This window comes from Chiloscyllium plagiosum, unplaced genomic scaffold (genome assembly GCF_037043375.1).
Source record: "Chiloscyllium plagiosum isolate Xiang-an unplaced genomic scaffold, Cpla_swu_hap1 HiC_scaffold_18, whole genome shotgun sequence".
Lineage (NCBI taxonomy): Eukaryota > Metazoa > Chordata > Chondrichthyes > Orectolobiformes > Hemiscylliidae > Chiloscyllium > Chiloscyllium plagiosum.
The window spans coordinates 119077578-119084592 of record NW_028270156.1 but is presented as its reverse complement, the minus strand read 5'-3'; the positions used below and the strand labels follow the sequence as shown (position 1 = coordinate 119084592).

Here is a 7015-nt window from a genome sequence, read left to right as displayed (position 1 = left end):
TAACTTGCTGACTTCTCTAGTAGTTCATAGTTCAATATGATGCATCAAGTGTGTGCATAACGAGAGGGAGTTTGCTTCCCACATCTTGTGTTTATATGTGACTTATGTCCAGCATTCATCAATGGCGAGAGCAAAGGGGAAAGAATAAGACCAATGTGTAAGTCTGTCCGTGCCCAAGCATGGCACCCACATCGGTAATTCTCAACTGTGCATTTACAACCAGTTCTCGGGTGCCCCTACACCCAGCCCCTGCCACTTTTGAAATATCTCCATTGTTTCGTGCTGTCTCTCTGTGCTCTTTTCACCAAGATGAATCGCTTCTACCCAACTGCTACAAATTTCATCTGACAAAACCCTCATTAAGAATCGCATGCATCAACATGCACTTCGCATCTCTCGTTATTTGGTTCTCCTGGATCTCTTTCATATGATAAAAGTTCACAGCAACTTGACTTGGAAAAGAAAATCGCGTTCATTTTCATTGTCCCAATTCAATCTACATTTCAATGCAGATTAGGCAACAGACTCAAATTATTCTTTGAGAGTTTATTATAGCATCGATGCGTAGAAACAGACCATTGGACAGCTGTGATCATCCAAAAATAGCAAAATTGAAAACCGTTGATTACAACAAGAGTGGGATTCGAACCCACGCGTGCAGAACACAATAGATTAGCAGTCCATCGCCTTAACCTCTCGGCCACCTCGTCGCGTAAGTTGCTGCCACATTTGACAATATGAATAAGTGAATTGCGTAAATTATGCTGAGCAGCAGATATTTCTCCCTGGTATTGGTGAAATGATAAGTAGTACAGGACGGTTCCAAGAGTATCAGCTTACCTCTGAGTTGTGGGGCAAACACACTCCCACTATGACACTCTGCTCACAGTGATCTGAACAAAAATGAAGAAATGACGATGCAACAAGATCTGTTGAATTCTGTGAAGATTTGAAGTCAACGGAATGAAGAGCCCGTAACAGCAGGAGGTGTAAAGTTGTCTGAGAGGAATTGTTTTCCAGACTGGAGGAGAGTGCATAGTGCTCAATGTCGTTATTCAGAACACCTTTCTTCCACTCAGATATTTTTTACACGCACTTGTGTACAGGACAGGCAATTTTGAAATCCTAAATAAGGCTAAACTGACAATTGAATTCAACAATGCAAAACCCTTGATCTGTATCATTTTCCTGGCCGGGTGACACCAAGTCACTGTATGATCTCAGCAACACAGTGAGCAAGTGTCAGACGGAAAATGAGTGCAGTGCCAGAGCGAATGCTGGGAGCAGCAGTTGAGACATTGGCAAGTGCATTCCCCTGAAGAGGAAAACTTCCCAAACAGTGGACTGCGGTGGAAGAATTCAGAGGGGGTTTATACTTTGGAATTTGATGCCAAAGACACAATGGAGATCTGTTATTGAGTCTGTTCAGGATGAAGGTTTTAAGATTTCCACAGATGAAAAACAAACTAAAAGGCTCATGGTTTAGTGAAGGCAAAAGTTGAAGTTGCACGTTTTTACATCTTTGCAATGAGTAGCTCACCACTTGCCTCACACGGGGTCAGAACCATTGGTGAAGATGATTGTATAATCGCAGTGACCAGCCATGGAATCAGAGAAACTCGGTTTCCCAACCGTTAATGTACAACCAGGAATGTAGAGGTAAGCATTAATATGTTGCTCCAGTGCTGCAGGTGACCAGTGTACGGTATCTCTGTGCCAGTATAGTGGGCTGTGCTCTGCCGAAGTTTTAAGTTTGAGCCTCACATGGAGCAGCTTCAATTTGTCGTGTTGAGGGGTACGGGTAGAAGGTGATATAGAGCAATGTCACGTTTATGGGAAAGTACCAGTTTTTGTGGATTGCGAAACGACCGTTTCAGGATAATGACACCGTGATCAACAAACATATTGCAAATACTTAAAACGTGAAGAGACATGTGTGGAGGGAGAGCCGAAGGTGATTTTTCAGCAGACGGATAAAGTTTCCCATGTGCACTGCGTTAAATTCCGGGAAAATAGATGTTGATCTGTTTTCATGTTATGTAGTTTGTTGCAAGCTCGCAATGTAATAATAAAAAAAAAGACTGATCGCATAGGGCCGTCTGAATATTGTACTCACTTTTAGTCTGAGCATCTTTCAGCTGGAATGGTGTGCTGCAGAGCAGTACAGAGGGTTAAAAATACAAAAAAGACAGAGTAGACTTGGTGGTGGATATAAGAAAGCGTGAAATACACCTAAAGTCATGTGAATGTGGTCAAATCTTTAAAGTAGGTGTTGCGTCTCCAAGTGACGATTCAATTGCCACTCATTAGGATGTAACTTCTGTCTGCAGTTATTTTACGACATCAGCCCCATTTACAATGCTTCACCTTGAATAATACGCTATATCTTTCAAATCCAGAAACTTTTTATACTCAATTTTCTTCAGCTGAACGTGTTCATGAAATGTCTTTGTGTCTGAAAACAATCAAATCGAAATTAATCCACACCCACACTTTTCCTTTCTTTCAATGGTAAATTCCTCCTTGTATGTTTGTTCGTGTGTTTTTAAAACACGATGAAATCATAAATCTACGTTTTATTTCCAGAAAGTCATTCAGGAATTCAGCGACTTTATTGAGTGGAAGAAACTCTCATCCAATCTTTTCTTAATCATTCACTAATGGTTTTGAAGCTCCAACTAAATTTGTTGATTCAGTTGAAAGACGGAATGTCCCGAATTTAGTCACTTCAAACCACACGTTATGAGAAAATCTCTTTTGTTTACTTTTAAACTTGAGTGTTTCTGGTCCAGCATTTCCACATGTCGTGAATAAACTCCTTCATTCTGTCCATAATGCGAATGAAATCATTTATAACCTTTCTGATGTTTTTATGTCTCAGTAAACCCCACCCCTGGGCTTCCTAATATCTGGCTAATCAGTAAGCAGTGTCTGTGCACTTCCTAACCTCTTCACATGTCTTTGTTGGAGAATAAGGACAAGGATTACACACAATGCTCCCACTGAGGGTGACGTAAAGATTTCACAGTTACAAGATGAACTATTTGCTTTAAATTTGATTTCTCTAAATCTCCATGATCTGAGTGAGTGCCAGCTATTTCTAAAGGTAACTGAAGCTCAAATGCATCACAGTAGGGCTCGAGTCATTCCAGTGCAGACTGGTTCTGGACAGTAAATATCATTACCAAAAGCCACCGTGGGTCTGAAATCAACAATTTGCACATAGGAATTGTCGCAGCTATTGTGTATCATATTTCCGTGTTCTTGTCCACTTTGTTTATCACTTCATGTGTCCTTGTATTGAGTTCCACCGAATGATTAATTTGTGAATGTAGACATGCCCTTCACCTCTTATTCAAAACTCCATGGAGCATTGAATAATTGTACTCATATGCTCCCAGAGGACAGTCCTGCCATTACTGGGATGAATCAGTGAACATTCCACACGTATCCTCGAAGGCAAGGATTTCCTACTACAGATTATGAGATCATTACAGCACTGAAACCCATGCGTGCATTCATCTAACCTAAAACTGATGTTGCAAAACTTTCAGACGAAGATTTTGCAATCTGCTTGCTTTGCTTGTCCTGAAACGTACATTCCACATTATGGTATGTTTGTGAATGCCAGCATTTTCTGAATCGTGTGCAATGACAATTTAAATTTTGCCAGAACACTATCTTTCACTGTTCTCTCTTTCCCTTATGGTTCCCACTTAATATACTGTATTTTATCAGCATATCTTACCTTTTCAACAATTCAAACAATCTCGCTCCTGATTACCAAACCGAGAGAATGCCATAATTTTGTTAATTTATCTGCAGTGCAGCTGTAGGGCGCAGTGATCAAGTGGAAAGGCATTGGTCACGTGAACCAAGTAGCAGTAGCGGGCTTTTGAAATCTGGCTATTCTATCGCAGTCAAATTAAAATATTCAACATAATCTTTAGCCAAATGATATTGGTAGAAAATAAGAAAAAAAACGAAAGAATCGCCGATGTTGAAAATCAAACAAATAAAGAAGTTGCTGGAAAAGTTCAGTATTTCTGACAGATCTGTGGAGGGACAGACCAATGCATCTGAAACTGGATTCGTGATGGAAGAGCACAGCAGTTCAAGCAGCATCCAAGGAGCAGTAAAATCGACGTTTCGGACAAAAGCCCTTCATCAGGAATAAAGGCAGAGAGCCTGAAGAGTGGAGAGATAAGCTAGAGGAGGGTGGGGATTGGGAGAAAGTAGTATAGAGTACAATTGGGAGGGGGGGGAGGAGATGAAGGTGATAGGTCGGGGGAACGGAGAGGGTGGAGTGGATAGGTGGAAAATAAGATAGGCAGGTAGGACAAGACAGGACAAGTCACGGGGACAGTGCTGAGCTGGAAGTTTGGGACTGGGGTGAGGTGGGGGAAGGGGAAATGAGGAGATTGTTGAAATACACATTTATGCTCTGGGGTTGAAGTGTTCTGAGGCAGAAGATGTGGCGTTCTTCCTTCAGGCGTCTGGTGGTGACGGAGCGACAGTGAAGGGGGCGCAGGACCTCCATGTCCTCGGCAGATGGGAGGGAGAGTTGAAATGTTGGGCCACAGGGTAGACGAGTTGATTGGTGCTGGTATCCCGGAGATGTTCCCTAAAGCGCTCTGCTCGGAGGCGTCCAGTCTCCCCAATTATGGGGAGACTGCATCGGGACCAACGGATCAAATAAATGATATTAGTGGATGTGCAGTTAAAACTTTGATGGATGTGCAAGGCTCATTTTGGGTCTTGGATAGAGGTGAGGGAGTATGTGTGGGCGCAGGTTTTGCAGTTCCTGCGGTGGCAGGGCAAGGTGCCAGGATGGGAGGGTGGGTTGTAGGGGGCGTAGACCTGACCAGTTCGTCTCGGAGTGAACGGTCTTTGCGGAAGGGGGAAAGGGGTGGGAGGGAAATACATCCCTGGTAGTGGGGTCTGTTTGGAGGTGGCAGAAATGTCGGCGGATCATTTGGTTTATGCGAAGGTTGGTGCGGTGGAAGGTGAGCACCAGGGGCCTTCTGTCCTTGTTACGGTTGGAGGGGTGGGGTCTGAGTGCGGAGATGCGAGATGTAGACGAGATGCGTTGGAGGGCATCTTTAACCATGTCTGAAGGGAAATTGCAGTCTCAAAAGAAGGAGGCCATCTGATGTGTTCTGTGGTGGAACTGAACCTCCTGGGAGCAGATAGAGCTGAGGCGGAGGAATTGGGAATGCGGGATGGCATTTTTGCAGGAGGTAGGGTGGGAAGAGTTGTAATTCAGAGAGCTGTGGGTGTCGGTGGGTTTGTAAACTATATCAGTGTCAAGTCGGTCGTCATTAAGGGAGATGGAGAGGTCAGAGATGGTCCAGGTAAATTTAAGGTCAGGGTGGAATGTGTTGGTGAAGTTGATGAATTGCTCAACCTCCTCGCGGGAGCACGAGGTGGCGCCAAAGCAGTCATCGATGTAGCAGAGGAAGAGGTGGGGAGTGGTGCTGGTGTAATGACGGAAGATCGACTGTTCTCCGTAGCCAACAAAGAGACAAGCATGGCTGGAGCCCAAACGTGTGCCCATGGCTACCCCTTTGATCTGGAGGAAATGGGAGGATTCGAAGGAGAAATTGTTAAGGGTGAGGACCAGTTCGGCCAAACGAATGAGAGTGTCGGTGGAAGGGTACTGTTAGGGACGTTAGGAGAGGAAGAAACGGAGGGCTTGGAGGCCCTTGTCATGGTGGAAGGAGGTGTAGAGAGATTTCTTATCCATGGTGAAGATGAGGCGATGGTGGCCGGGGAAACTGAAGTCTTGGAGGAAGTGTAGAGCGTGGGTGGTATCTCGAACGTTCTTGAACTGGGAGGATAGGACGGTTTCAAGGCAGGTAGAGGTGAGTTCAGTGAGGCAGGGGCATGCTGAGACAATGGGTCGGCCATGGTGGTCAGGCATGTGGATCTTGGGAAGGAGGTAGAAACGGGCAGTGCGGTATTCCCGGATAATGAGAATGAAAGCTGTGTTTGGGAGATCTCCTGATGTTATGAGGTTCTGTATGGTCTGGGAGACGATGGTTTGGTGATGGAGGTGGGTTCATGGTCGAGGGGGCTTGGGAAGAGGTGTCATCGAGTTGGTATTTGGCTTCAGCGGTGTAGAGGTCCGTGCGCCAGACTTCCACTGCACCCCCTATATCTGCTAGCTTGATGGTGAGATTGGGATTGGAGCAGGGGGATTGGTGGGCTGCGCGTTGTGAGGGTGACAGGTTGGAGTGGGGGAAGGGGTAGACAGGTTGAGGCGGTGAATGTCGCAGTGGCAGTTGGAAATGAAGAGTTCGAGGGCAGGTAATAGGCCAGCGCGTGGTGTCCAGGTGGATGCAGTGTGCTGGAGGTGGGCGAAGGAGTCCTCGTAAGGTGGTCGGGAGTCCTGATTGTGAAAGTAAGCTCGGAGGTGGAGGCAGCAGAAGAATGGTTCGACGTCACAGCGTGTATTAAATTCATTGATGCATGGACGGAGGGTGATGAAGGTGATTCCTTTTCTGAGGACTGATCGTTCGTCCTCAGTGAGGGGAAAGTCTGGATGGATGGATCACAGTTAACATTTCAGATCAATGCGCCGTCACCGAACCTCTCTGCAGTCAGCCCTGCCTCAACTGAGGACCACACTCTCTTAGAATTGGGGTGCCGGAAGTCAAAGAGTGATGATGTGAGGGGCGGAAGGATGTCACATGTGATGCATGAGGAATTGTGAGGGGCGGAAGTGGTTTTGGGAATGGCCATGATGGGGGCGGAAGTGACATCATCAATCAGCGTGGGGGGGTGCTGCTGCACCAGCCACATTGCTAATGGCGTCTGAGCAGTTTCAGAGGCCGGGGATTCTTCCTAAATGTTTGAGGAGTGCTTGTTATGGAGGTGGGTAGATAAAGGTTTGTCGTACTTACAGTTTTTGATATTGGAGATGAGGTTGAAATACTGTTTGTTGAGAGTGTGAATTCTCCTGACGATGCAGTACAGAGTGGGTCCTTTGCAATTCTGAGAGAGTGTGGTCCTC

The 7015-nt window shown here is 45.6% G+C and overlaps 1 non-coding gene across 1 annotated transcript; it reads right to left on the bottom strand.

Annotated features, from left to right (window-relative positions):
* Positions 1 to 628: 628 nt before the first annotated feature.
* On the bottom strand, positions 629 to 710 carry trnas-gcu (transfer RNA serine (anticodon GCU)). The gene has a single exon. It is a non-coding gene; the product is annotated as a tRNA-Ser (tRNA).
* Positions 711 to 7015: the final 6305 nt, after the last annotated feature.